The following is a 27,414-nucleotide window of genomic DNA, read 5'->3' as shown; positions in this document are numbered from 1 at the left end:
AGAGGGATTGAAGAGAGTGATGGAGATTGTTCCAGAGGTGGGAGAAAAGAAGAATGAAAGAGTGAAGGTGAGCAGAGAGTCTTGATTTTGGCAGTTTCACCAGAAGAGGGTTTCTAGCAGATCTTGTGAGACCTGTAGGAATATTTGGAGGACAGAGCACAGATAGAGCTGGGGGAGCTCGGCCAGATAGGAGTCAGTAGAAGACAGATAAAACACCAACCTGCCTGTGATAAGAGAGTGAAAGGCCTTCACAATCAGCTTCATCACGGGAGATTCCAATGATTCTGAACGCTTTGGTTTCTACAGCGTGAAGCCGGGCTAGGTGTGAGGCAGGAGCACCTGCCCTGAGGGGAGAGCAGTATTCCATTGAGCTGCGGATGAAAGTTTTGTATGTGTTGAGCAGCGAGGAAGTGGCCAGAAAGGACTTCACACAACGGAGGATGCCCAGTCAGCGACTGGCTTTGGAGGCCAGCTTGGAAATGTGGTTTTCCCAGGAAAGATCATGGCAGATAGTGAGACCCAAAAGCTTTCGATTACACCAGCTTAGCTCTTACACGAGCCTCGATCTTGTACACAACAAAAAAAAACAAAAAAAAAAACCCTAAATCACTTGAGGAGCAAATTATTTGTTTAAAATGTTACAAAACAAGTGTGATAGGTTTTACCTGTATGTAATCAGTGGTTTCACTTAAAAAATTAATCTTCCCCACTTATCTAAGGGTTATAAGGAGTAACTCACTTGTTCAAATAACAAGGTAAACATGAAGACCAAGGAGCTTTCCAAAGAAGTCAGACATAAAGTGGTGGAGAAGCACCATTCTGGAGAGGGATATAGGAAGACTTCAAAGTCATTCATTATCCCTCTGAGTGGGTGAAATCCAACATTATGAAGTGGAAGATGTATCATTCCACCCAGACTCAACATCCGGGCAAGCAGGAAACTGGTTTGGGATGTCACTGTAAATCCAACAATGACTTTGAAAGATCTGCACGGCTCGATGTCAGAGATGGGGGTCAGTGTTCGTCAGTCAACTATATACCGTTTCCTTCACAAAGATGGCCTCTATGGACAGGTGGCAATAAAGAATCCATTACTGAAAAGACGCATCTAAAAGCTCATATGGAGTTTGTGAAAACCATCTTAATGATATTGCAGGCATGTGGAGAAAGTTTTGTGGCCAGACGAGACAGAAATTCAACTTTTTGGTATAATTTCAAAGCGTTCACGTCTGACGCAAGCCTAACACTGCACGTCATCCAGTCTACAGTCTACACCATCCCTACTACCAAGCATAGTGGCGACATGGTGGTGGCAGCATCATGTTATGGAGCTGCTTTTCATCAGCAAGGACTGGCAAGCTTGTCAGGATAGAAGGGACAATGGACAGTGCCCATTACAGGAGAATCTTTGATGAAAATCTGCTCGAGTCAGCCATGAATCTGAAGCAGGATAGGAGATTCACATTCCAGCAGGTGAGTCGGCCATGAATCTGAAACTGGGTAGGGGATTCACATTTCAGCAGGTGAGTCGGCCATGAATCTGAAACTGGACAGGGATCGATTCACATTCCAGCAGGTGAGTCGGCCATTAATCTGAAACTGGGTAGGGTATTCACATTTCAGAAGGACAATGATCCGAAACACAAAGCTAAAGCCATATGGGAGTGGCTGAATAAGAGGAAAATAAATGTTCTTGAGGGCCCGGTCAAAGTCCTGATTTGAACCGAAATAAATATTTAATAAGCGAGACGACGATTCCCGTCTATCGACGATCCCCATGAAACTCGGCAGAACTAGAGCAATTTTCACATGAAGAATGGGTAAAGATTTCACCACCTCACTGTGAAAACCTGGTAGAGACAGACCTACCCAAAAAGACTGGGAGCAGTCATTGCTGCAAACGGTGCTTCCACCAAGTGTTGACCTAAGGGGCTGGATACTTTTGCAACCAGTGCATTTTGATTTCTACATGTTTTTTGCAGGTATTCCTGACATGTAACCTCCAACCATAACAGTGTTTAGTTTGATCTCTTCAGTTATAAATAAAAAAGTTCATTTGGCAAAGTGTTTCCATATAATTAGTAATTCATCAAAACGTGGCATTATTGGTAGGGGGTGAATACTCTTGCAGGCCGCTGTATGTCTATCCACATTTACATACTGTTATGTCGGGGAGGGGGGAGGGGTGTAGAGGAATATATAGCTCCAGGTAGATCTGCATAGATAGGTACTCGACTGTCGTGATAGGGAATCTACCTGTAATAAGTTATATGTCGCGTGACAATATACATTACGTACGTACGTACATACATACATTATATACCCTCACACAAACATTACGGGTTGCAACTTGTTCCACACTTTTGGATCATGTGGCTGCCTCCTTCTTTGGTGTGGCCAATTTGGCCATTTGATTGTGCACGTGTGTCATGACCATTGAGCAAAATGTATTATATACTGACGGACCCCGCTATTCGCGGTTCTGCGTATTTGCGGGTGATAAAATGCGACCCGTTTCTCTATTCACGGAAAAGTGTTCCGCAAAATCGTGGGTTTTTTTCCTATTGGCGGCCGTGTTCCACGAATTCATGAGGGGGGGGGGGGGTTCTATTTGCGGCCGTGTTCTGCGAATTCGCGGTTTTTCTGGGGCGCAAAAAAAATAATTTCACGAGCTGTTAGCTTCACATACGGTATTTAAAAATCCTTCGTGGATTATCATCGACATTATTTGTAATCCGACCAAAGATGGCCGACTGGCGGGCCTTACTCCGTTCCGTAGAATTACAAAAACCATGGGGACCATGACATTTTATGTCTTTTTCTCCTTATTAGTGGAAGGGTGGATATTGGATGTGAGTGGTGGGGAATGAGGAGCTGGGGTAAAGGGAGAGTAATGTGGAGTCTGGTAGTGTATGGGTGGTGGGAGGGGGTGGGGAATGAGGAGCTAGGGTAAAGGGAGGGTAATGTGGGGTCTGGTAGTGTGTGGATGATGGGATGGGTGGGGATTTGACAAGAGGTGGGCATGGTGTTACGACCTAGCCCTTGTGTAGAGGGCTCGGGGTACAGCCTATTGCTCCGGAGGTCCTAATTTACGTACTCGGGAGGTCAATACGTTCCCCGTTCGTGCGTCTCGCCGTTTAAGCAGTCAGATATAACCGAGAGAGATTATCTGAGTGCTTACGCAACCTAACACCCCCCACTCAGCGATACACAGTATGCAAATGAATCCCAATCCAGCAATGCAATGCAAGTTCAGAAATTAATGCAAATCCTTTACTCAGGCCAAATCAAAACACAGATCAGCCCTGCTCAACAATACACTATATGCAAATATACGCTGATCCAGCAATGCAATGCAAGTTCAAAAATGAATACTGTAACGAATTTGAGAAGTGTAACGGTTTTGAAAAGTGTAACAATTTTGGAGGAAGTGTAACGAATGTGAAAAGTATGGTTTTGTTGTGTGTAACACCCTCGTAATGTAAATAATGGTTGCAGCCGTCCTCCTAGTTAATTCCATGAAACTTACACACAGGCCACGATATATCTTTTTAAATAGTTTATTTCCTTATTCTATGTAGCCTAAATATGTGTTTCCCACTAGCTGGACTCTGCATTGCATCAAACGAAATAAAGCGTAGGCCCTTCCGATGATCCATGGCAGCTCAACTGCCAGGGATCCCCCCACTTGAGCTTTCACAGCAACCGTTTATTGCAGTACTGAACTGATGAGCAAAGTGACGGCGCCTTACCTGCAGCTGCTGACCGGTTTTCGCCATTTGCGGCCATTACGAACAAGGGGAGTGGCTAGAGAAGACGGGTCGCCCCCCTCGTCATAGGGGGGAGGAGTAAGTCGGCCCCGCTCATCCAACCCAGAACAAGGGGTTTGGCTAAGAGAGGGCGGAGCGGGAACCCCCGAGAAAGTGCGCGAAGGTTCGGTGAGGAAACCAATATACGCCGCCGCGGGACGCACTCCACCTTCTTGCCCCTCCAGCTCTTGCTCCTCTTGCTCCTCTTGCTCTTGCTCTGACCCGGTCCTCGTGCTTGTGGTCCCTCGTTGTTGCTGGGGAGAAGGAAGACGCCTGAACGAGCAGGTGTGTGCGAGCCATCGTGCGACCAGCTGCGCTGCAGCTAAGGGGGCAGCTAAGGGGCCGCAGGCCACGAAAAGGACGCGCCAGGCAGCAATCCACGCTGGACCCTCCATTGCCTCCCAAAAACAACCATCCATCCTCAAGCCATACCTGCCTGCAATATCCCCCGTGTAAGTGTGAACGTCGTCTGTCCTAATCGTTGTCCTGGGGTTAAGTAAATTGACTAGTATAAGCTAACGATGCAGTGTGACTGCTTCTTCCATCCATTGCTTGTAAATAATTTTGATCGCTCCTTCTTTTTGCTTGTGTGTATAATAAATCCTGTTATTCCTCCGTACTCTGTCTTCTTCTCTCTTCCTTCTCTTTCGGTCGCTTTAGAGGTTTCCCGATTGAATATCTGTGGTGCGATCTGGTCAACGTTGGGGGAGTCGGGCCAATTGGGGATCCTGTAACGGTCGCGGTGGACCATCCGCTCGGCCCAAAGTAACATCTAAACCGCGTCCGTAACAATTGGTGTCAGGAGTGTCGGATTCGGACCTGGGACTAAATTTGTTAGGCCCAAATTTTGGAACACCAATTGTGTTATTACCGTAACAATTGGTGTTGGGAGTGAGATACGGACCCGAAGCGCGCTTAAAAGTTAACGCGCTCAAAATTACAAAGTGCTGGAAATTTGTGTTGTTGTAAAGGAAAACCCGAATTTTGAAATCACGCCATGGCTGGTCAAGGCGATCGGATGCCGGTGGGGGAGCTAGAGGAGGGGTTAGGAGTAACCCAGGATCAAATGGAGGGGAGCAATGAGGAGGCGGTTGAGGGAGTATCAGACGCACAAAATGGCGCTCTCGCGCACGTGGTATCAGACGCACAAAATGGCGTCCTCGCGCACGAGGCTTCAGGCGCGCAAAATGGCGTCCTCGCGCACGTGGGTGTAGCGGCACCAAATTTTGCCGCGCCCGTGACCGTAGCAGCGGCCGCAGCACCAATGAACTGGGGCCTATTCATGCAGCAGATGCAGGCCTTCATGGTCAAGGCGGATGAGGAGAGGGAAGAGAACAGGGGGATGAGAAACCAAATTTTAGGAATGGGGAACCGGATGGATGCTCAGAGTGAGCAATTGGGGGTAATGAGGGACGAAGCGAGGGGTACTGGTGAGGGGTTAGACAAGAAATTTAGGAAGTTAGACAATAATTTTGAGGAGTTAGACAAGAAATTTGGGAAGTTAGACAATAATTTTGAGGAGTTAGACAAGAAATTTGGGAAGTTAGACAATAATTTTGAGGGGTTAGACAACGGGATAAAAGAGGTGAAAAATGGGTTAATGGGGTTAGAAAATAGGATGGAGGACAAATTGCGGGAAATAAAACGAATGGGGAACCAGATAGAGGAGGTGCAAATCGGGTTAGAAAGTAAACTGGATGCTCAGAGGGATGAATTGGGACAGATGAGGGTGGCATCTACAAAAGAGATGGAGGAGATGAAAGAGGGGATACGACGAGGTGTAAGTGAGGAGGTTTCGGGGCTACGCGAGGAGGTAAAGCGAGGTGAGAAGCGTATGGAGAAAGAGGTGAGGAATAATACGGCTAGGTTACAGGGGGGCATAGAGGGTCTGACGAAGGGAGTAGAACAGCTGACAGTCGGACAAAGGGAACTAGCGGACTAAGTGGAAAAGAACACTGCAATCATCGGGGGTTTAAAAGCGACACAAAAGGACATTAAAAACGAATTAATAGCAACACAAAAGGAATGTCAGATGGTACATGAGGGGTTGACGAAGAAGTTGGAGGAGGTGACAGAAGTAATGGAGACGAAGGACCGAGAGGTGAGGACGCACATAGAAACGGTTAAGGTGGCGTTAGAGGAAGAGATAGAGGGGCGCACCGGGAGATGAAGGAGGTAAAGGAAAAATTAGAGGAGGTGGAAGAGGGGGTGAGTGAAATTAAGAAGAGACAGAGGGAAACTAAGAGGGAGATAAAGGAGGAAGTCATGGAATATGTACAAGGTCTGTGTTCAAATCATGATGAGGTGCTCACTAACCAAATAAAAAGTTTGCAGGTGGCAGAGGAGGTGCGACGACGAGGTACGGAGGTGAGTGGCAATGTATATGATGTGAGGGGAGATTCAGTCGGCTTGGGGGGTGGTGTAGACCCGGGTGTTCGTGAGGGACCAATGGTAAGATGTATGACTGGTCCGGAGTGGATGGACAGGGCAGGTGTGCAAGGAGGTTTGGCTATGGGGAGTGAGGGGGGTGCTGGTGAGCAAGGATGTGGGGGTATGGCGTGGGTAGCGGGTTGCGGAGGGCGACCCAGGCATCGACACCAGGAGGGGTAGTGTTTGGAGGGACGGGGGACGCGCGGGAGCCCCCCGGGAATAGCGTACTGTGGGAGCCCGAACGGGTTGGTCCCGCGTTGATCCCGCAAGGAGTGACGCGCGGGGTCCGACCTTCGGGCGCCCACAAGGTCCCACTCGCGCCGTATGACGGCAAGAGTGATTTGAGGGCGTACCTGGCGCAGTTTGAGTACGTGTGTAAAGGCAACGGTTGGAATCCGGACGAAGGTGGAGTACACCTGGTGGGGGCACTGCGCGGTGCGGCGGCGGAGGTGCTGACGGCTTTACCACCGGGTGCTCTCACCCTGTCAGCCCTCCGTGCGGCATTAATTAATCGGTTCGGCATTGAACAGCAAAGCGAGCTTGTTAAAGCTCAACTTGCGCAGCGAAAACGCAAGCCCCAGGAGACCATCGGGGAACTTGCTCACGATATTCGCCGCGCGGTCGGGATTGCACACGCGGACATGGCAGCGAGTTCCCAGGAAAGCCTGGCTCTGGATCACTTTATTCAGGCCCTTCCGGATCTGGAGCTCCGGCAACAGCTCGCCATGTGGCGCCCGCAAACCATGAGTCAGGCGGCCGACGCTGCAGCCCGTTGGGAAGCAGCGAGGCCCCTGGCCTGGGGAGGCGAGCGCCACGCAGTGGCGGTGCGTCAGATGGGGCCCGTGATGGGGGCCCTGACCTGGAGAGCATGGTCTGGAGGTTAGTGGATCGGCGCCTGGCGGGACCTGGACCATGGCAGGCGGCCCCAGCGGTGGCACCCGGTAGTCCCCGACAGAGTACCCCAATTCGGACATACAGGGGGGGGAATTTGGAATACCGGAGGCAAGCACCTTACCAGGTGAGGTGCTATAATTGTGCTCGGATGGGTCACCGTGCATGGGAGTGTCGAGCTCCGCGCCGGGACGTTTCCCGCCAACCGATGCCCTCAACTCCGCCCCGTATAGATCGGCCTAGCCGACCTCAGACACCCCCCCGCCAGGGCCCGGGAAACTAGAACGTGCCGGGCATGCAGGGCGGTGTTCGGCAGTAGGGGATGGAGAGAAGCCCTCGTTGACGCGACAGGTCATTCATTGTGGCCGAATTGGGACGGGTAGTTTGACAATTCGGTGCAAAATTGCCGGCGTGGGGGTAGACGCCGTGGTGGACACGGGAGCCAGCGCCACGATCATCAGCCCCGTGGTCCTTAATTCGAGTGCAGACGGCTGGGGTAAAATCCAGCGTCTGGAAAATCATAGTTTGCAGTTGGCTACCGGGGCAACGGCTCCGATCATAGGGCGTGGTTTTGTGACCCTCAAGTTGGGATCGGTAAAGCAAGAGATAGAGGTTTGGGTGGCGGAGGTGTGCGACCCATGCTTAATAGGGTTGGATTTGTTGACTGCCAGCGGGTGTAAAATCGACTTGAGTCGGGGGATCCTGCGATGGGGAGTGGAAGAGCTACCATTGGAGGGGGTGAGCACGGCCGAGAGGGTGGAGCTGGAGGCTCCTGAGGCCGTGACCATCCCTCCGGGGGCCGAGGCCATAGTGCCGGCCCGATGGTCAGCTCGCCCGACATGGCAGGAATCCTGCGGCCTGGTCGAACCGGTGGCAGCGCTATCCATACCTGGTTTAATCGTGGGCCGTACCCTTGTAAAAACGGACAGGCCGGTGGTGGCCGTCCGAGTAATTAATATTAGCACAGAACCACGCACTATAGTGAGGGGCACGAAGGTAGCTGGCTGCACCCCAGTTAGAGAAGTCGCGTCAGTGAGGGGCGAGAACGTCCAGCCGAGCCGGCCCCAGGGGGAGCCTTCAATAAGTTCTAGGAATTGGCCCGATCCCATTTGCGAGATGGTAAATCGTAGTAGTGTAGAGTTGGGAGGTACCCAGAGGGAGGCCTTACACAAACTGGTTGGGTCCCATTTGGACCTCTTCTCCTTGTCCACCGAGGATATTGGACGTACGGGCCTGGTGAAACATCAGATCCACACCGGTGAGGCCCGGCCTATTCGTCAGGCCGCCCGACGGCTCCCTTGGAGCAAGAGGGCGGAAGCTGACGAGCAGGTTGAAAAAATGCTCGACGCAGGTGTGATCGAGCCCTCAGGAAGTCCTTGGATGTCACCTGTTGTGCTGGTCAAAAAGAAGGATGGGACCACGCGGTTCTGCGTAGACTATCGCCAGCTAAACAACGTGACACTCAAGGACTCATATCCCCTGCCAAGGATTGATGACACCCTCGATGCCGTTGCGGGCTCAAATTGGTTCTCAACTTTGGACCTCAAGAGTGGGTATTGGCAGGTGGAGATGGATAGGGCAGGGAAGGAGAAAACGGCATTTTCCACAGGTAAGGGACTGTATCAGTTTACGGTGATGCCGTTTGGTTTGTGTAACGCCCCCGCCACCTTTGAAAGATTGATGGAACATGTACTAGGCGGCATGCCATGGCAATCATGCCTGGTGTACCTGGATGACGTCCTAGTACATGCCAAAACGTTCCCCCAGGCAGTAGCTAATTTGGACCAGGTGTTCGGGTGCCTCAGACAGGCAGGGTTGAAGCTGAACCCGAGTAAGTGCACTTTGTTTGCAAGAGAGGTGGCCTATCTAGGTCACGTGATCGGCCGCGAGGGGGTAAAAACGGACCCAGACAAAATTAAAGCGGTAGAGGAGTGGCCCGCACCACGTACCATCAAGGAGGTGCGGGGATTTTTGGGACTCTGCTCCTACTACCGGCGCTTTGTGGCGAAATTTGCGGAGTTGGCCCGTCCCCTCCACCGGCTTACGGAGAAGGGGACGCGATTTAATTGGACACGGGAGTGCCACGAGGCCTTCCAAAAATTGAAGGGGTGTCTAACATCCGCACCCCTTCTAGCTTACCCCACTAGCAACGGGGCATTTACCCTGGACACGGATGCGAGCCAGGAAGGATTGGGCGCAGTTTTGTCTCAGACACAGGAGGGCGTGGAGAGAGTGATTGGTTACTATAGTCAGGCCTTCAGTAGGCCCGAGCGAAATTATTGTGTCACTCGCAAAGAGTTATTGGCTATGCTGGCTGCCATGAACCATTTCCACCCGTACCTGTACGGGCGGAAATTTTTGGTTAGAACTGACCATTCCTCCTTGCAATGGCTCCTTCGGTTCAAGGAACCGGAGGGCCAAATTGCAAGGTGGTTGGAAAAGTTGCAGCAGTACGATTTTGATGTGGCCCATAGGGCCGGGAAGGCCCATGGTAATGCGGACGCACTCTCTCGGCGTCCTTGTCTGGGGGCAAACTGTAAATTTTGTGCGAGACACGAGGAGAGGGAGCAATTGGGCGATTCCGCCCCGATTCTCGTCGTCCGGGCAACCCGGGTGAGAGGGCCAATTTTGCCACTAACCGCGGACGAGGAATTTGGAGAGTTGGCTTGGAGCACGACCCAGCAGGAGGATCCTGTTCTGGGGCCGGTGTTCCAATGGGTCAAATTGGGGCAAAGACCAAAGGGGGAAGAGGTCACCCCCCTCGGGGCGCAAACAAAGGCGTATTGGGCTCAGTGGCAGACCCTGGAATTGAAAGGCAACATCTTGTATCGCAAGTGGGTGGAGGTTCCCTCTGATAGAACTTCCTGGCTGGTGATAGTCCCTGACAAATTTAAGACCGTCATATTGCAACAGGTGCATGGTACCCGCTCCGGCGGCCATTTGGGCAGGACAAAGACAATATCTCGGGTCCGCCGGAGGTTCTATTGGGTGAATATGGGGCGCGACATACAGGACTGGTGTCGGAGATGCGACGCCTGTTCTGCCAAAAAGGGACCAGCACGGAGGATGAGGGCCCCCCTCCAATTACATCAGGTGGGGGCCCCCCTTGAGCTGGTGGCTATGGATATTCTAGGACCGCTGCCCCGCACCCGCCAAGGTAATAAGTATATCCTCGTTGTAATGGACTATTTCACCAAGTGGCCGGAGGCCTATGCCCTCCCCAACCAAGAAGCAGGGGTGGTAGCACAGGCCTTCGTAGAAGGATTTGTATGTCGGCACGGGATTCCACAGGAGCTGCACACCGATCAGGGTCGAAATTTTGAAAGTCAATTGCTAAAAGATGTGTGCAGACTCCTGTCAATTCGGAAAACCAGGACCACGCCCTTGCGGCCACAATCTGACAGGATGGTGGAAAGGTTCAATCGAACATTGATCCAACAACTGGCATTGTTCACCACCACCCGTCAGGATGACTGGGACGAACATCTCCCGTACATGTTGATGGCCTACCGAACTAGCCAGCACGGGGCCACCGCATGCAGTCCAGCGTTGCTTATGTATGGGCGGGAGTTACGGGCTCCCGCCGACTTGCTATGCGGTCCCGTGCCAGACACCACGGATACACCGCCGAGGGAGGGTTACGCACGTCACCTGGAGGAAGGCATGGAGCGGGTCCATGCCTTCGCCCGCCGCCAGCTCCATCTGGCGGGGGCCAAGATGAAGCGTAGGTACGACGACCGGAGCCAGGGGAGTCAATACGCTCCGGGGATGAAGATTTGGTTCTTTAATCCCCGGAGGCGGAAGGGCAGGTGCCCAAAACTCACCTCCCCCTGGCAAGGCCCGGGAGTCGTCCTGTCGCAAATCTGTGACGTGGTCATTAAAATCAAAATGGGGCCACGGGCCCCCCTCGGATCGTCCATGCCGACCGGATAAGACCTTATGCTGGCGAGCAGGCGCCCTCATGGATCGCCTCGGCTCTAGATGCCGAGGCAGGACCCAGTACCTCTTGCGACAGGGGCTCGTAGCGTCAGAGGACTGGGGGGGATGATAGTGGGAACGCCCCTCATGTGGTGGGATGGCAACTCTGTCATCCCTCACAGGGGGGGGGGGGGCAAAGGAGCACTAGCTTATGGGGTTGATGGCAGTGAAAACTAGCCCGGGTGGGTTAGGATATCGTGTGTAGGGACCTAGAAGATGACATTAGGTGACGTTAAGGTTAGTTAGTGACAAGGATACCTGTAGTGGGGACGCAGGTAGATTAGCGTGGATGATAATGACGTGGGAGCGCAATAGTTTAAAGGGGCGACTGGGAAGCGCAAGTTTCAGAGGGGAGTAGTTAGATGAGATGATGCCGTGTGTTTGAGGATTGAACAGGTGTGATTGCACAGGTGTGCAACTGAACAGGTGGATGGAGCAGTGTATGAGTGAGTGATGGTGATGTGTATTGTGATGACCAAATGGTCCAGGAAGAAAGGAGGGTGCAGGTGGCACCAGGTGTGAGGGCACAGGTGTGCAACAACAGGTATGGAGAATGGTAGTGTGGAATAAATGGAGTATTGGAATGGATGGTCGTGGAGTGAGTATGGTGGAAATTGTGGAGTGGAGTGGATGGTGCGAAGGTGTGAATGGGGGAAGAGTGGACCCCCATCACGGATACCCGGGGCGGGTAGAGTAAGTGTTAGGTAGAGGGTATAGGTAAATTGTGGTTGGATATTGGCATCTGTGGTGCGGGTGGAAGAATGGTATTTGGATGGGTGCATTAGGGTTGTGGAAATGGCTGGGCGTGTAGCCTGTTAGTGTGTGTAGTTGGTTGGGCACTCCACCACTGTGAGGATGTCAGCCAGGTGAGGCCGCAGGTGGGCTCTGGGAGCCGGTAGTTGTTGTGGATGGGGCCCGAGGATCCGGAGGACGGACCCGGGTAGCCCAGTGCCAGAGGGCACCAAGGGGTGACAGAGCCAGGAGGGGCTTTCCCCAGTTAGATAGGTTAGGGTGAGGAGCAGGTAAGCTCGGGTGGCAACTACAGTGGTGGAGGTGTGCAGGTGGGTAGACCTGCTGGGAGAGCTACACGCCACAGCCCAGAAATTGTGCGAGGGCACCGGGAGATGAATCGGGGGAGTGAGACCCCAAATTGAGAAGCACCACAGTTTGGTCAATGGGAATTTGGTTTTTAGAACCCATAGTGTAAGTGGCCAATGGATTGGCAGGGAAAGACCCCGGGTAGTGTAAAGGGTGTTAAAGTAATTTAGATGATAGTTAGGATTGAAGTCTCCTCGCACCATCTACATGCACTCACCTGAAGTAAAGATGATGTACCTCCACACCATGCCATGTTTTGAGTATTTTTTATGATGCAAATGTTTGGATTGTGAGACGCATCATGACGTGGGTGTGACATTGTGCTTTGTTGTTCCATCTCTTCCTCCTTATGAGGATTGATGATGAATTGGGTGATGGCAAATTTTGGTTAGAGGGATTGTGGTGACGAATTTGGTATTGGAGAAATATGGGGAGACGAGACATTAGTGACGAATTTGTAAAGGTGTAAATTCTTGTAAATATGGGGTAAGGGCAAGGGTAGTGTAGGTGACAGGGGGTATGACGTACGGTAGGGACGAGTTTTTCTCACTTCGCTCTCCGTACGCACTTCACCCTGCATTGCCTTTATTGACGTGTACCCTTGTGACCTTACCCCTCGCTCATTTGTCTTCCCCCCTTTTGTCTCCCACTTGAGGACCTGTGCGCCATTGGGTGCCGAGGGGAGCGTGCGTGAGATGGCCATTGTGCGCACGAGATTCTCAGAACCAGCATGCATTGCGTTGATGTACCACTTTATGGACCGCTGTTCTGCGGCCAAGTACCACTTGATGGACCCCAGGTTCTGGGGCAGGGCACCTCTGTTGGAGACCGGCCATAGTGGCCAGGGAATCTTGCTTGCGGACCTCGGTAAGGCGGCACCTATGCCAAACAGGTGGACCACCCTTAGTTGGCCCCTGAGGCCCTAAATAAAAATGAACACAAGTTGTGCTTTTTATTATTTCCAAGTAGGCCGCATGAAGCCAGAAGACGTCGGGAAGAACATCGGCCCAGCAGAGAAAGAGAAGACCACCACCAGTTGTTTTGTTGTGTTTATTATGAACCGTGGTGACTGTGCACCGAGTGGTGCTTTTGGTGCTTTGTGGTGCTTTTGGTGTTTTTGGGTGCTTTGGTGGTATTGGTACGGGTGCATCGATGCAATGCGTGCTGTCTCCTCCCTCCCAACAGGAATTTCTTTTTCTTGTTCCCTAAAAAGAAAAAAAAACACAGGTCCTGGGTTGCGTTGTAAATAAGAAATAACGTCACTGTAAATAATGCTCCCCACTGTAAATGTATAGTTTGAGAACAATTCCGTAATTCGGTTAGCTGTGGGCTTGAGTCTGTTAGACAGGGTGCAATGCAATAGGGGGACATACTTATTTGTGTTTTAAGATTGTCACACTCAGGGTCAGGTTAATTGTAGAGGGAATTACACCTACGTGTCACACTAAGTTAAAGTTTTGTAGGCCCGAGACGGGCCTGAAGAAAGGAGGGTGCAGTGTAACGAATTTGAGAAGTGTAACGGTTTTGAAAAGTGTAACAATTTTGGAGGAAGTGTAACGAATGTGAAAAGTATGGTTTTGTTGTGTGTAACACCCTCGTAATGTAAATAATGGTCGCAGCCGTCCTCCTAGTTAATTCCATGAAACTTACACACAGGCCACGATATATCTTTTTAAATAGTTTATTTCCTTATTCTATGTAGGCTAAATATGTGTTTCCCACTAGATTGACTCTGCATTGCATCAAACAAAATAAAGCGTAGGCCCCTCCGATGATCCATGGCAGCTCAAGTGCCAGGGATTCCCCCACTTGAGCTTTCACAGCAACCGTTTATTGCAGTACTGAACTGATGAGCAAAGTGACGGCAGCAAAGTGACGGCAGCGGCGCCTTACCTGCAGCTGCTGACCGGTTTTCGCCATTTGCGGCCATTACGAACAAGGGGAGTGGCTAGAGAAGACGGGTCGCCCCCCTCGTCATAGGGGGGAGGAGTAAGTCGGCCCCGCTCATCCAACCCAGAACAAGGGGTTTGGCTAAGAGAGGGCGGAGCGGGAACCCCCGAGAAAGTGCGCGAAGGTTCGGTGAGGAAACCAATATAAGCCGCCGTGGGACGCACTCCACCCTCTTGCCCCTCCAGCTCTTGCTCCTCTTGCTCCTCTTGCTCTGACCCGGTCCTCGTGCTTGCGGTCCCTCGTTGTTGCTGGGGAGAAGGAAGACGCCTGAACGAGCAGGTGTGTGCGAGCCATCGTGCGACCAGCTGCGCTGCAGCTGCTCAAGTGCCAGGGATTCCCCCACTTGAGCTTTCACAGCAACCGTTTATTGCAGTACTGAACTGATGAGCAAAGTGACGGCGCCTTACCTGCAGCTGCTGACCGGTTTTCGCCATTTGCGGCCATTACGAACAAGGGGAGTGGCTAGAGAAGACGGGTCGCCCCCCTCGTCATAGGGGGGAGGAGTAAGTCGGCCCCGCTCATCCAACCCAGAACAAGGGGTTTGGCTAAGAGAGGGCGGAGCGGGAACCCCCGAGAAAGTGCGCGAAGGTTCGGTGAGGAAACCAATATAAGCCGCCGCGGGACGCACTCCACCCTCTTGCCCCTCCAGCTCTTGCTCCTCTTGCTCCTCTTGCTCTGACCCGGTCCTCGTGCTTGCGGTCCCTCGTTGTTGCTGGGGAGAAGGAAGACGCCTGAACGAGCAGGTGTGTGCGAGCCATCGTGCGACCAGCTGCGCTGCAGCTAAGGGGGCAGCTAAGGGGCCGCAGGCCACGAAAAGGACGCGCCAGGCAGCAATCCACGCTGGACCCTCCATTGCCTCCCAAAAACAACCATCCATCCTCAAGCCATACCTGCCTGCAATATCCCCCGTGTAAGTGTGAACGTCGTCTGTCCTAATCGTTGTCCTGGGGTTAAGTAAATTGACTGGTATAAGCTAACGATGCACTGTGTGACTGCTTCTTCCATCCATTGCTTGTAAATAATTTTGATCGCTCCTTCTTTTTGCTTGTGTGTATAATAAATCCTGTTATTCCTCCGTACTCTGTCTTCTTCTCTCTTCCTTCTCTTTCAGTCGCTTTAGAGGTTTCCCGATTGAATATCTGTGGTGCGATCTGGTCAACGTTGGGGGAGTCGGGCCAATCGGGGATCCTGTAACGGTCGCGGTGGACCATCCGCTCGGCCCAAAGTAACATCTAAACCGCGTCCGTAACAATACAAAGGTTTCACTCAGGATAAATCAATCTGCAACATATACGACCAAGCCATACAAAAAACAAGACCAAAAGTCTAACAGCGGCGTAGCTGGGTTTGTAAAATATTATAAACCACAAACACATATGTTTAGCTTTTCAAACAGTCGCCAATGCTGCTTATAACATTAAACAAATAAATTTAGAGGAATCCCGATATCCGTGAGGTAAGTTTTACTTAGAGAACTGAGGGAAGATCTACTGTAATCTATGTACCCCACAAAGGTTGTTGGTGTGCTCATTTACCAAGCAGCTAGCTAGTGCTTGCCAAGCCAGCCGTTCCTTAACGGTTTTGATTGGAGTGCTTGCTCGAATGCTTAAACCCCTTGGCGATCTCTGCACAAGAAACATGGTAAATGAACACATACCCAATGTTCTTGAGACCGGACCAAAGACAGACTGTAACCTATATACCCCAAAGAGGAATGACCCTTCCTGCCACTCCCGTAGTGAGCGGGTGTAGGCCTAATAGTAAATTAAAATGTTGGTCAGTGGACTCGGCGGTCATAATGACATCATAGACGTAATGACGTAACGGACACAAAACTGATATATTTTAACTTCAAGTAAGTTTGCAGTCACTACAAAGGGATTAGTGTTACGATTAGATTTACTATAATATTAACGTTATATTATCATTATTTCGAAAATGATATTACAGGCAGTCCCCGGGTTACGAACGCCCGACTTACGAATGCCCGTACTTAGTACCGACCTCCGTAAAGCCTATTATATTTAAAAAATCGAGTTACATACAATGGTTCGTACTAACGAACGGGCGGACTACTTTCCGTGAAGCTCAAAACACCGCGTTTTCAGCGGTTCGTCGGCCCGAGGGAGAACAACGCCACGCCGTCGTCGCCATTTAAAGTCGGATCGCGTAAACACTGTTGTGTGCATTGTGTTTTGACTTGAATTTTTCGTGTGTTTACCCTCGTAATCATGGCTCCAAAGCGTAAATCTGATGCAAGTGATGGTGATGCATCGAAGAAAAGGAAAACGATCACGATTGAAACGAAAGTGGAAATAATAAAGCGATCGGAGAGAAGTGAAACACCAACAAACATTGGAAAAGTGTTAGGCTACAGTCAGTCAACGATCGGGACATGGAGCATGTAAAAGGCTCTGTCCCGATGAAAGCGACAATTATCACTAAGCAACGCAGTGGTTTAATTATCGAAATGGAAAGGCTATTGGTAATTTGGTTAGAGGATCAAAAAAAGCACTAGGTCCATCCTCTCCAGCACCAGGTCCATCCTCTCTAGCACCAGGTCCATCATCTCCAGCAACAGGTCCATCCTCTCCAACACCAGGCCCATCATCTCGGAGAGATAGGTATGATCGTTTCAAGGTATGCAAGACATCAATTGGAACGAGATTAAGTGTTAACCTTTCATCATTATATTTTCTTTTCTATCTAAACAGTTTAAGAAATGTTTATTTAATGTTTTTTAATACCTATAGATGTTTTAGATAAAATATATACTACTAGCAGAAGTACCCGGCATTGCCGGGCGGGGGAGGGGAGGGAAGGGGAAGGGGAGGGGAACAGGGGGGAGGGGAGGAGAGGGGGGAGGGGAGAGGGAGGGGGGAGGGGGAGGGGGAGGAGGGGGCAGGGAGGGAGGAGGGGGGCAGGGGGAGGGGGGAGGGGGAGGAGAGGGGGAGGGGGGAGGAGAGGGGGAGGGGAGGGGGAGGGATGGGAGGGGGAGCGGAGTGGGAGGGTGGGGGGAGGGAGGAGTGGGAGGGTGGGGGGAGGGAGGAGTGGGAGGGTGGGGGGAGCGAGGAGTGGGAGGGTGGGGGGAGGGGGAGGGAGGAGTGGGAGGGTGGGGGGGAGGAGGAGGTGGAGGGAAGGGTGAGGGGGTGGGGGAGGTGGAGGGGGAGGTGGAGGGTGAGGGGAGGGGGAGGGGGGAGGGGGAGAGGGGTGGGGAAGGGGTAGGACAGAAAGGAAGGGGTAGGGGGGAAAGGGAGGAGCATGAGGGAAAGGGAGGGGGATGGGGAAGGGGTAGGGCAGAAAGGAAGGGGTAGGGGGGAAAGGGAGGGGCATGGGGGAAAGGGAGGGGGAGGGGAGGGGAGGGGGAGAGGAGGGGAGAGGGAGGGGGGAAGGGGAGAGGGTAGGGTGGAGGGAGAAGAGAGGGGGAGGGGAGGGGGAAGGGGAGGGGGGAAAGCGAGGAGTGGGAGGGTGGGGGGAGGGAGGAGTGGAGGGTGGGGGAGGGAGGAGTGGGAGGGTGGGGGGAGGAGGAGGTGGAGGGGGAGGGGGGAGGGGGAGAGGGGTAGGACAGAAAGGAAGGGGTAGGGGGAAAGGGAGGAGCATGAGGGAAAGGGAGGGGGATGGGGAAGGGGTAGGGCAGAAAGGAAGGGGTAGGGGGGAAAGGGAGGGGCATGGGGGAAAGGGAGGGGGAGGGGAGGGGGAGGGGAGGGGGAGGGGAGGGAGGGGAGGGGGAGAGGAGGGGAAAGGGGAGGGGGGAAGGGGAGAGGGTAGGGAGAAGGGAGAGGGAGGGTAGGGGGAGGGGGAGGGGGGAAAGGGAGGGGGAGCGGGAGGGAGGGGGGAGGGGGAGGGGGAGGGGGATGGGAGGGGAGGGGAACGGGGGGAGGGGAGGAGAGGGGGGAGGGGAGGAGAGGGGGGAGGGGGAGGGGGAGGGGAGGAGAGGGGGGAGGGAGAGGGATGGGAGGGGGAGAGGAGTGGGAGGGTGGGGGAGGGGAGGGGGGAGGGGAGGGGAGGGGGAGGGGAGGGGAGGGGGAGGGGAGGAGAGGGGGAGGGGGAGAGGAGTGGAGGGAGGGTGGGGGGGAGGGAGGAGGGGAGGTGGCGGTGGAGGGAGGAGGGGGAGGGGAGGGGTCGGGGGAGGGGGTGGGGGTGGGGGAGGGGGGTCGGGGGAGGGGGAGGGGAAGGGGTAGGTCAGAAAGAAGGGGTAGGGGGAAAGGGAGGAGCATGGGGGAAAGGGAGGGGAAAGGAGGGGGAGGGGAGGGGAGGGGAGGGGAGGGGGGAGGGGGATGGGGAAGGGGTAGGGCAGAAAGGAAGGGGTAGGGGGGAAGGGAGGGGCATGGGGGAAAGGGGAGGGGAGGGGAAAGGGGAGGGGGGAAGGGGAGAGGGTAGGGTGGAGGGGGAAGGGAGGGGAGGGAAGGGGAAGGTAGGGGAGGGGGAGGGGGAAGGGAGGGGGAGGGAAGGGGAGGGAGGGATATAGATGGTTCTGGCAATTGATCACATCCAGAAATGATGTAATCCACACAATTTATGTACTTTACATAACGTTAATAGGAATACATGGCCGTGTAGATGGGAAATACAGTTTGTTTGAAATAAATCACAAATATCAGATGAAAGTGAAAAAAACCTATGTGGTGTGAATGGCAATGTTCCTCGCTGAAATGTGAAAAAACTGAATTACGTGTGAACGCATAACTGTGAGATTATGGCGGCAAAGTTGGAACATCACGTGATCCTAGCAGAAGTACCCGGCATTGCCGGGTGGGGGAGGGGAGACCCGTACATTCCCAACCCGGACATTCGCCCTCTCGACTCAAGCTCGTATTCGATTCGTATTCAAAATCGAAAGGGGAAAGGGGAAATCCTTCGTATTCGAAAACATGAAATATGAATTAAAATTTAATTCATATCGCACAAAATCGACACAAAACACGGTCGCATAAAGGTGAAAAACGCAATGGCTTTTCGCCCTGAATCACGTGCAAACGTGTGACGGGATGGAACATCACGTGATCGCTCTGAGCGAATCAGAGAGCTGCTCGCACTGGCTGAGATTAGCGGGTACTTCGCTGAAATGCGCCGAGATAAATATGAATAAAAAATATGGATCTCGTCAAACATGGTCTCCGCCATGTTCGTCCCAGGCTCAATGGCATGTCTATGCCAAATATCAAGCACGTAAGCCTCTCCGTTTTGGAGTCTATCGGTAACATCACTCACACACACACACACACACACACACACACACACACACACACACACACACACACACACACACACACACACACACACACACACACACACACACACACACACACACACACACACACACACACACACAAACACTGTTTTATATATATATAGATACCAAAACAAACATTTGACTAATTGACGCTAGATGTGAACCGTACGTAACTGTTCTGACTTGCATACAAATTCGACTTACAGACAGACTTAAAAACAGAACTCGTTCGTAACCCGGGGACTGCCTGTACAATCAAAAAACCGAGGCCAATTCCTTATGTCCTCGGTTATTAATACGAGTGAGATACCCGTGCTATGCACGGGTAGGAGGCCAGAAGCAAACAGGCAATGCAGATACGGCAAATGCTAAAGCATGAAACCAATAAATTCCACATTCCTGTAGCACCCTCAGTCGCACGTCAGCATGGACAGCAAGTTCGTGAAGGACTTCCATGAAAAACGTACCCGTTTGCTTGTTCACGTATAGAAACATCGATTGTGGGTCCGTGGCGAATCTGCATATGGTGATCCGTGAAGTTCACGTTTAGAAAGTAGAAACCATCACGGCATGTCGTCATTTACTTGAACTCGATATCTCGTTTTTTCATTCCAAACAACATATCTCGAATCACAAAATAAACTTTTAACAACATTGTTAATGTTTCCTTCATTGTAAAAACTACCAAGTCAACAGTTAAAAGGATTTTGAGCCGATAGGTGTTACGGCCTTGGCAAGATCGAGGGAGACAGTGATCTGTTAGCGTATACGCCACCCAAATAGCTATATGGATTTCTCTCATGTAGAGATTAAACTCACGTCGTTTGAACTTTGGCCGAGGTCATTATTTACTTTTAATGATGTTTATATACGAATCAAAAATAAGATAATTGGTTTTGGGTCGTCCTTTCCGCATATCTCGTGGGATTGTGAGTTGGAGAGACCGTGATGGCGGGGAGGGGGTTGGCATTCTCTCAAGCAGGGATTCAACCCATGTCCTTATAAAAGGTGTTTGTCCGAGGTCACCGAGTCCGATCGGTGCAGCCGTGCAGCGATCGGTGCAGCCGTTTGTGCGGCACCCGGGAAAATAACGTTATGCGGGAGTCCAAACCTGAAAATGCTGGAGGTCAAAGCTGAAATTGGAAAAACAATATACCCTATTTTACTCCAGGAGATCCCAGGATTACCCACCCAAAATATTGTTGCGATCGGTTCAGCCGTTTTTGCGGTACCTTCGAACGGATGGGCAGACAGACAGACGGACAGACATTTGCTGAATTATAGTAAGATTAGTGTCGAACAACACTCATTATTGATCATGAACAATAAAACGCTTCAAACCATTAACTTTCCATTCACGACATTGGGATTAAATTGTTATTGTCATATTTACAATATTATTATTACTATTACGAAAACGATACTACTGAAACGATACACTACTGTATTAAGAAACCTGGGCTTAATTTGTCTGAAGCGGTCCGAAGATTAGGCAAAAAGCCTAAGGCTATATACGTACCGCATTGTTGGAAGAGCCGTAACGTCTATGCTTTCGATATTTGATGATCATTTTAACAATCGGTTTGTTTGTTTCACACTGAATGAAAAACATAAAGGTAGAGCATGGCGATTGTGATATATGACAGGTTTGACGATATGTTCGGCATGAACGGCATAAAAATCGGCATAAACGGCATAAAAATCAAAATGGCGGTGTGTGGAGAGTCCGCCGCCGTACTGCCATAATGACATCAGACGTAATCACATCACCCTGTCATGTGACCAGATCCTCAGCTCTGATTGGTATGAGGGGACACACATACATACATAGTTATGTCTGGCGGGTAGTGATATGTAGAGCAGACAGAGTGAGTAGGTAACATGCTTCGAGGTGTCGCGGTAAGGAATCTGACCTTTAATAAGTTCTTCATGTGTAGGCGTTTTTTGTTTTTTGTTTGTTTGTTTTTTTTCGGTTTTTTTTCTTTCTTTCTTTTTTTTTTGTATACTGAATCGAGGCTCGTGAAAGAGCTAACATTTACTTCACAAACAAATCAACCAGACAAACAAAATATATAAAAAGAGGGAGCGGAAGACAAGATGGGGAGAGAAGGGGAAGCACACAAACACAACATTTGAGAGCAGGGAGATGTGTGGAAGGGAGAGGGCTTGGGGGGAGGAGGCGTGAGAAGGGGGGGGGGGTGGGGGGGAGAAGTATAAAACACAAGGACACCAAGGACTTCCAGGACAGAAGTTGGTATTTCAAAAAAGTGGAATTTGGGGGAAATTAGCAGGGGTAGAAAAGATCAAGGTTTTGGATGGGGGAAGATAAGAGATAGTGGTGAACAGCTGTTTTAAAGACCTGGAGGGTGGAGTGGGATTGAAGAGAGTGAGGGAGTTTGTTCCAGAGGCGGGAGAAAAGAGGAATGAAGGAGTGAAGGTGAGCAGAGAGTCTTGATTTTGGCAGTTTAACCATAAGAGGGTTGCAGGCAGATCTTGTGCGACCTGTAGGAATATTTGCGGGACAGAGCCCAGAGAGAGCTGGGGGCGCAAGGCCAGAGAGGAGTCGGTAGAAGACGGAAAGACCACCAACCTGCCTGCGGTGAGTGAGAGGCCCTTGGACTTAGCTTCATCGCGGGAGATTCCAATGACTCTGAATGCTTTGGTTTCAACAGCGTGAAGACGAGCTAGGTGTGAGGCAGGAGCACCAGTCTGTCAGGTTAAGTTGTATAATTGTGAATCTACCAGGAGGTTCGAGTGATAAGTAGTGTAGGGATTAAGGAGTAGTGCCCCTGTGTGTCCTCACCTGGTTGGCCAAACCTTTGTCCCTTTTGGCACTGCACACCACATAGACATTCCGACAGATCCTTAGCGCAACACTAAATAACGCCCCCCCCCCCCCCCCCCCCGACATGACTTAGGAAGAAACCAGGCCAGGACACCACTGATAATGGTCGCCGCCACCTACACCTCCGGAGAGGCCTATCCACTTCGGATAGCACGTGCTTTACACCAGGAGCAGGGAGCGGGAGTGAGAGTGACGCAGTGGGCGTGCACCTGGGTGAGCCGGCGAGTCGGTGGAGGAGACTGATTGGTTGGCAGTGCGCCAAGGCTGACGTCACGGGCCGGCAGATATTAACGAGCACTGAACGCCATGGGGCAGTCCAGTTGAGCAGGAGGACGGGGAGTGAGTCTGAGGGCAGTTTGTTTGAGAGTTGAGAGTTTAGTTTGGTTGAGTGCGCAGAGTTGAGTTGCGCAGAGTTGGGTTCGCACAGCAGTTAGTTGGACTTTTCTTGGAGAGAGTTGGGTTGAGTTCGCAGAGACGAGGACTTTGGTTGGAAAGAGTTCATTTTGAGCAGTTGGGTTTGAGACGCGGCAGGACGTTGGTCCGAGTGAGTGAGTTGCACGCAGATCCCTGGCCCTGGCAGTCTCTGGCGGCGCTGGGTTTTCTTCGTCTGCCTAGCCCGAGTGGAGTTCGCTGCTTCAGACACGTTCCTTTGTTTCGCTTGAACGTCCTTTTGCTTGGCTGGTAGTGTGCAGTCACACCTGCGTTCTCTCTGTTCCTGTCTTTTGGTGCTTCGTGTGGAGATCGACCTCGTGTGGAGCCGCTGGCCTGCGTTGGACGCGTGGCACTTGGAGCGAGGGACCTCGTGGTGTGCGATCGGGGCTTGTGGAGCTTGGAGCGAGGCCTCGTGGGTACATCGGGGCCGAACGGAGCTGTGTTGGACGGCAGCCAAGAACAGGACGACAAAGACGAGATAAGGCCGCATCCGCGATTACATTTTACACAACGAACGTGTTTCTTTTCCTTAGTTTGCAGTCCCTCGTTTGTATCTGAAGTGTGAGTGGGGACGTCCCGATTAGGATATTTTATTACCGGCGCGTGCTTTTTCCTGTCCTTGCCTTTTTACTTGAATAAATCCTTCTATTATTTTCTGTACATACTTGAACGCAGTTTCCGAGTGATTAATTTAATAGATAAGGCTGCAGGGCTCTCGCCGCTCCCCTCCATCCCGCACGCTTGGTGTAGCTTTTTGGAATACGCCATTGAGTTTTCGCCTCAGGGATTAAGGCCTTCGCGATCGGCATCCGTGACCGCCTGATATTAATCAAAGGCAGTTGCGCGACAATACATACATACGGACGGACAAACACTGTTCTAGACAGCTTCGCCCGATGGGCTACGCCGTAAAAAACAAAAGGAAAATTCCACGGACATGTGGAGATAAAGAAATAAGTAATTAAAGAGGAACAGACACTGACAGGCGCAGGGACAAGACAGACACCACAATCAAACACCCCAACAGATATCCCTATCTAAAAGACTAATCCAAAGGGGGTAGGGGGAAGCAAACGAACCGTGCCTCCAACTGACAGCCCTCAGGAGAGATCACCGAACTTCTCCACAGATGGTGGAGTTCCACACCGCAAAAAACCGGGCGCTCCTCCCTCTCTGTGTTTCCGCCTTTCACTTTTCCCACTGTCATTCTCGCCGGCAAAATCGCCACACCAGCTTCACACGCTTCTTCTTCCCCCCTCCTCTCTTCTCTCAATTTCCTCCTCCAGCCATGCACAAAGTTCTGCCACATGAAATTATGCAGAGACCTCGTAGAGTTGAAAGAATGTAGATAAGGAAGTTCTTTTAATAGAAGATTCAAAATAAAACTTCAAGGAAATAAATAAAAAGGAGAAATTCTGGATCCACAGCCAAGCTGGCAGACCATTAATATACACCTCGAGTGTCACCTCTTTATTGCGCAATATTTCTACAATATTATTGAGTAATATCGAACACAATAAACCCCGTGAACATAACAATGGACACTCACCTGTGTTAAGGTGATGCACGTTCGATGTTTTTTCCAACTGTGGCCCTGGTAAGGACTGAAGGAATGAAACGTTCTTATTGATGTAAATGACGTCGTTTGCTCATTTGACACTATTATTAGGCGTTTCTGTTTCATTAGTTTTGTCACGACCAGATTAAACCTGACTCGATTACGAATACCTTAGCATGCGAGTTGTGTAGCTACCCGAATTATTATTTTACAAAAATGTTAAAGATAACTTTACAATGTAAGGAATTGTTGTTTTTAGGTGTTTGGTGTTGGATATAAACAAAGGATCCTGCGCCAACCGCTTACAATGGCCCAATGGAAGAAGCACAAGCTGAGTACAGTGTTCCGAGTCGTTACTAAAACCCAAACGTTATACTCGAAGTGCGATACAAGCACCAGGATTACAGGGAGCCGAACGTCCGGATGCCCAGTGTACTCGCACGTTGCATTAAACCTTTGATTTATGTAGGAAATGAGAAGCAGAGAGGAGACCCTTTGGGCCAAGGTGTAATATACAGGCAGTCATTACCTGTCATCCGATAGCACAACGCAGCTGACACGCAATCCTTGTGTGCGCTCCGAGCCCCCGACAGGGGCTTCGCTTTAACCCACTTCATGACTCTGGGGTCCGGGGCCTGCGAATGGAATGTCCCATTTACACAGCCTTGCTTCATCGGAAACCTCATGGAAATGAATCCAACTCGATGTCACCGCCTAATATATGCCATTGTTCAGTTTCTGCTTCATAAATGGAAAAATTCTCAAAAATATTTCGGAAGGCCTGTTTGAGAAAGTACCTGGGAATACATATATATATATATATGGGATATGCACTGTTGGGATTCTATCCAGCCAGGCAGGAAATATCTGCAATGAGGGAGTCTCTGTTTTATCCCTTTGGAAACGTGACTAAAGTTTTGGGGAATTTGTATTATCAGCACTTGTGGTTTCACTTGAACGAATTCCAAAACGGTTCTGGGCTTTTTTTAGTTGTCGAGACATGAATTAACATGAACAAAATTGTCTATTTGATATGTGCTCCATTATAGACATACATATATATATACATATATATATATACTGTATTGTAATTATTCGGACTTTACAAAAATTTTGTAAAGAATAATACAGCGCTCTCCATAAGTGTTGGAACAGCGAAGTACAATGTCGAATTATTGTTATATACTCAAGAAATTTAGATTTGAGATGAAAAGATGAATAATAAGAGTACATAAGGTCATCTTTTGTTTATTGGTATGTTGATGTATCTATTGTTGTACAATGGTAACATATTGGTACTTTAGCATTGTAAAACAATAGATTTTTTTGGTCTAAAACAATCGATTTTTTTTGTCTAAAACAATAGATGTTTTTGCTCTAAAACAATAGATTTTTTTTGTCTAAAACAATAGATTTTTTTGTCTAAAACAATAGATTTTTTTGGTCTAAAACAATAGATTTTTTTGGTCTAAAACAATAGATTTTTTTGGTCTAAAACAATAGATTTTTTTTGTCTAAAACAATAGATTTTTTTGGTCCAGTCCTCCCATTTTAGATAAGCGTAGGTATTGGAACATGTGACCGTAAAGTGTTCATTGGTGCATTAATTGCTCTCACACATGAAAGGGCTGTGAATGTGTAATCTTGTTTTTTTTTTAGCCTTTCCTTTTGCTTCACGAGTCTGTCTTTAGACCAAAGATCGTAAAGCGGAGCTCCCGCTTTACGATCTTGAAGACCAGATAACTGTCTATGAAAGAAAAGCAAGCAATTTGGAAGCTAAAAGAACAGAATAATTCAATTAGAACCATCGGACAAAAACTGGACATAGCAAATACAACAATTTGGAATAACTTGAAAAAACTAAAACAACAATTAGACGTCACAACGTGGACCGATATGCCTCCGCCCACATTATTACATCGTTATAATACATGTACCAAGTTTGATTTAAATCCATTCAGCTGTCCTCAATTATCACATCATTACCTGACTTGACCTTTGACCTCTTCACCCCAAAATTAAATCAGTTCTTACTTACATCATTATACATACCTGTACCAAATTTTAATTTTAATCCCTTCAGATGTTCATAAGCTATCACATTTTTACCTGACATGTCCTCTGACCTTTGACCACACGACCACAAAATAGAATCAGTTAATATTTACATCATTATACACATCTGTACCAAGTTTGACTAAGGTCACTTCACCCGTTCTCAAGTTATAGACCTATTACAGACTTTGACCTTTAACCTTTCACCTCTTGACCACAAAATCTAATCAGTTCATCATTACATCATCATACATACCTGTATCAAATTTGAATTAGATCACTTCACCTGTTCTCAAGTTATAGACCTATTACAGACTTTGACATTTGACCTTTGACCTCTTGACCCCCAAAATATAATCAGTTCATCTTTACCTCATTGTACATACCTGCACCAAGTTTGACTAAAATCCCTTCAGCCGTCTTCAAGTTATCGCGGTAACGAAAACCTATCACGGACGGACGGACGGACAACCTGAAAACATAATGCCTCCGGCAATGAACAACAACTGAAAATGACTGCAGTAAAGACTTGACAAAGCATCTCAAAGGAGTTTTGGTGACGGTACCAAGAGTTTGGTGACGTCACTGAGTCACTGGCTCGATGTAGTTATTACATGCAAGAGATATGCAAACAAATACGAACTATTATACAACTTTAATTTATTTTAAGTTAACCTGTTACAATACTTATGCTTACCTAAAATGGGGGGACTGAACATAAAAAGTGCTATCGTTCTGAATTAGTAAAACATATATATTGTTACGGTTCTCCACCGCCCTTCTTCCCTTTACAAAGGGGGGGATTCATCCCCTTGTTCTTTCTGGGCTTGACGGAACCGAGAGACTTGAAACGCCTCTTCCGGGCAAAACGCAAAGTAGGGTTTCGGGACCAAGTCTCGCTCGTACCTAAATCCCTGCGCCGCCACGGAAGCGAGGAAGCAAGCCTCGCACGAGCCACGTGCGATCTGGGTACACCGAGCGGATTGAGTACCACGTGGTCCGTGCAGTCTTAGTCGTGGAACCCGATTTGAGCGGTTATATTCGTACCACGCTTAGCCAATGAGGAAATCACAGGAACGATCGAATGGAAAAGGAAGAACACAGGTTTAATTATGATTCCCACATGTATGTACAA

At 49.9% G+C, this 27,414-nt stretch overlaps 1 long non-coding RNA gene across 1 annotated transcript in view; it reads right to left on the bottom strand.

The window, feature by feature from the left end:
* Window positions 1-24,849, bottom strand: part of LOC144893578 (uncharacterized) — a 154,269-nt gene extending 129,420 nt beyond the window's left edge. The window contains exon 1 of the long non-coding RNA XR_013624478.1: window positions 24,754-24,849. This is a non-coding gene — a long non-coding RNA (uncharacterized LOC144893578). The remainder of the gene's footprint in view (window positions 1-24,753) is intronic.
* Window positions 24,850-27,414: the final 2,565 nt, after the last annotated feature.

The sequence above is a fragment of the Myxine glutinosa genome, chromosome 9 (assembly GCF_964187855.1).
Source record: "Myxine glutinosa chromosome 9, kmMyxGlut1.1, whole genome shotgun sequence".
NCBI lineage: Eukaryota > Metazoa > Chordata > Myxini > Myxiniformes > Myxinidae > Myxine > Myxine glutinosa.
Note: the sequence above shows the minus strand (reverse complement) of the source record. Positions and strands in the feature narration are given on the sequence as shown.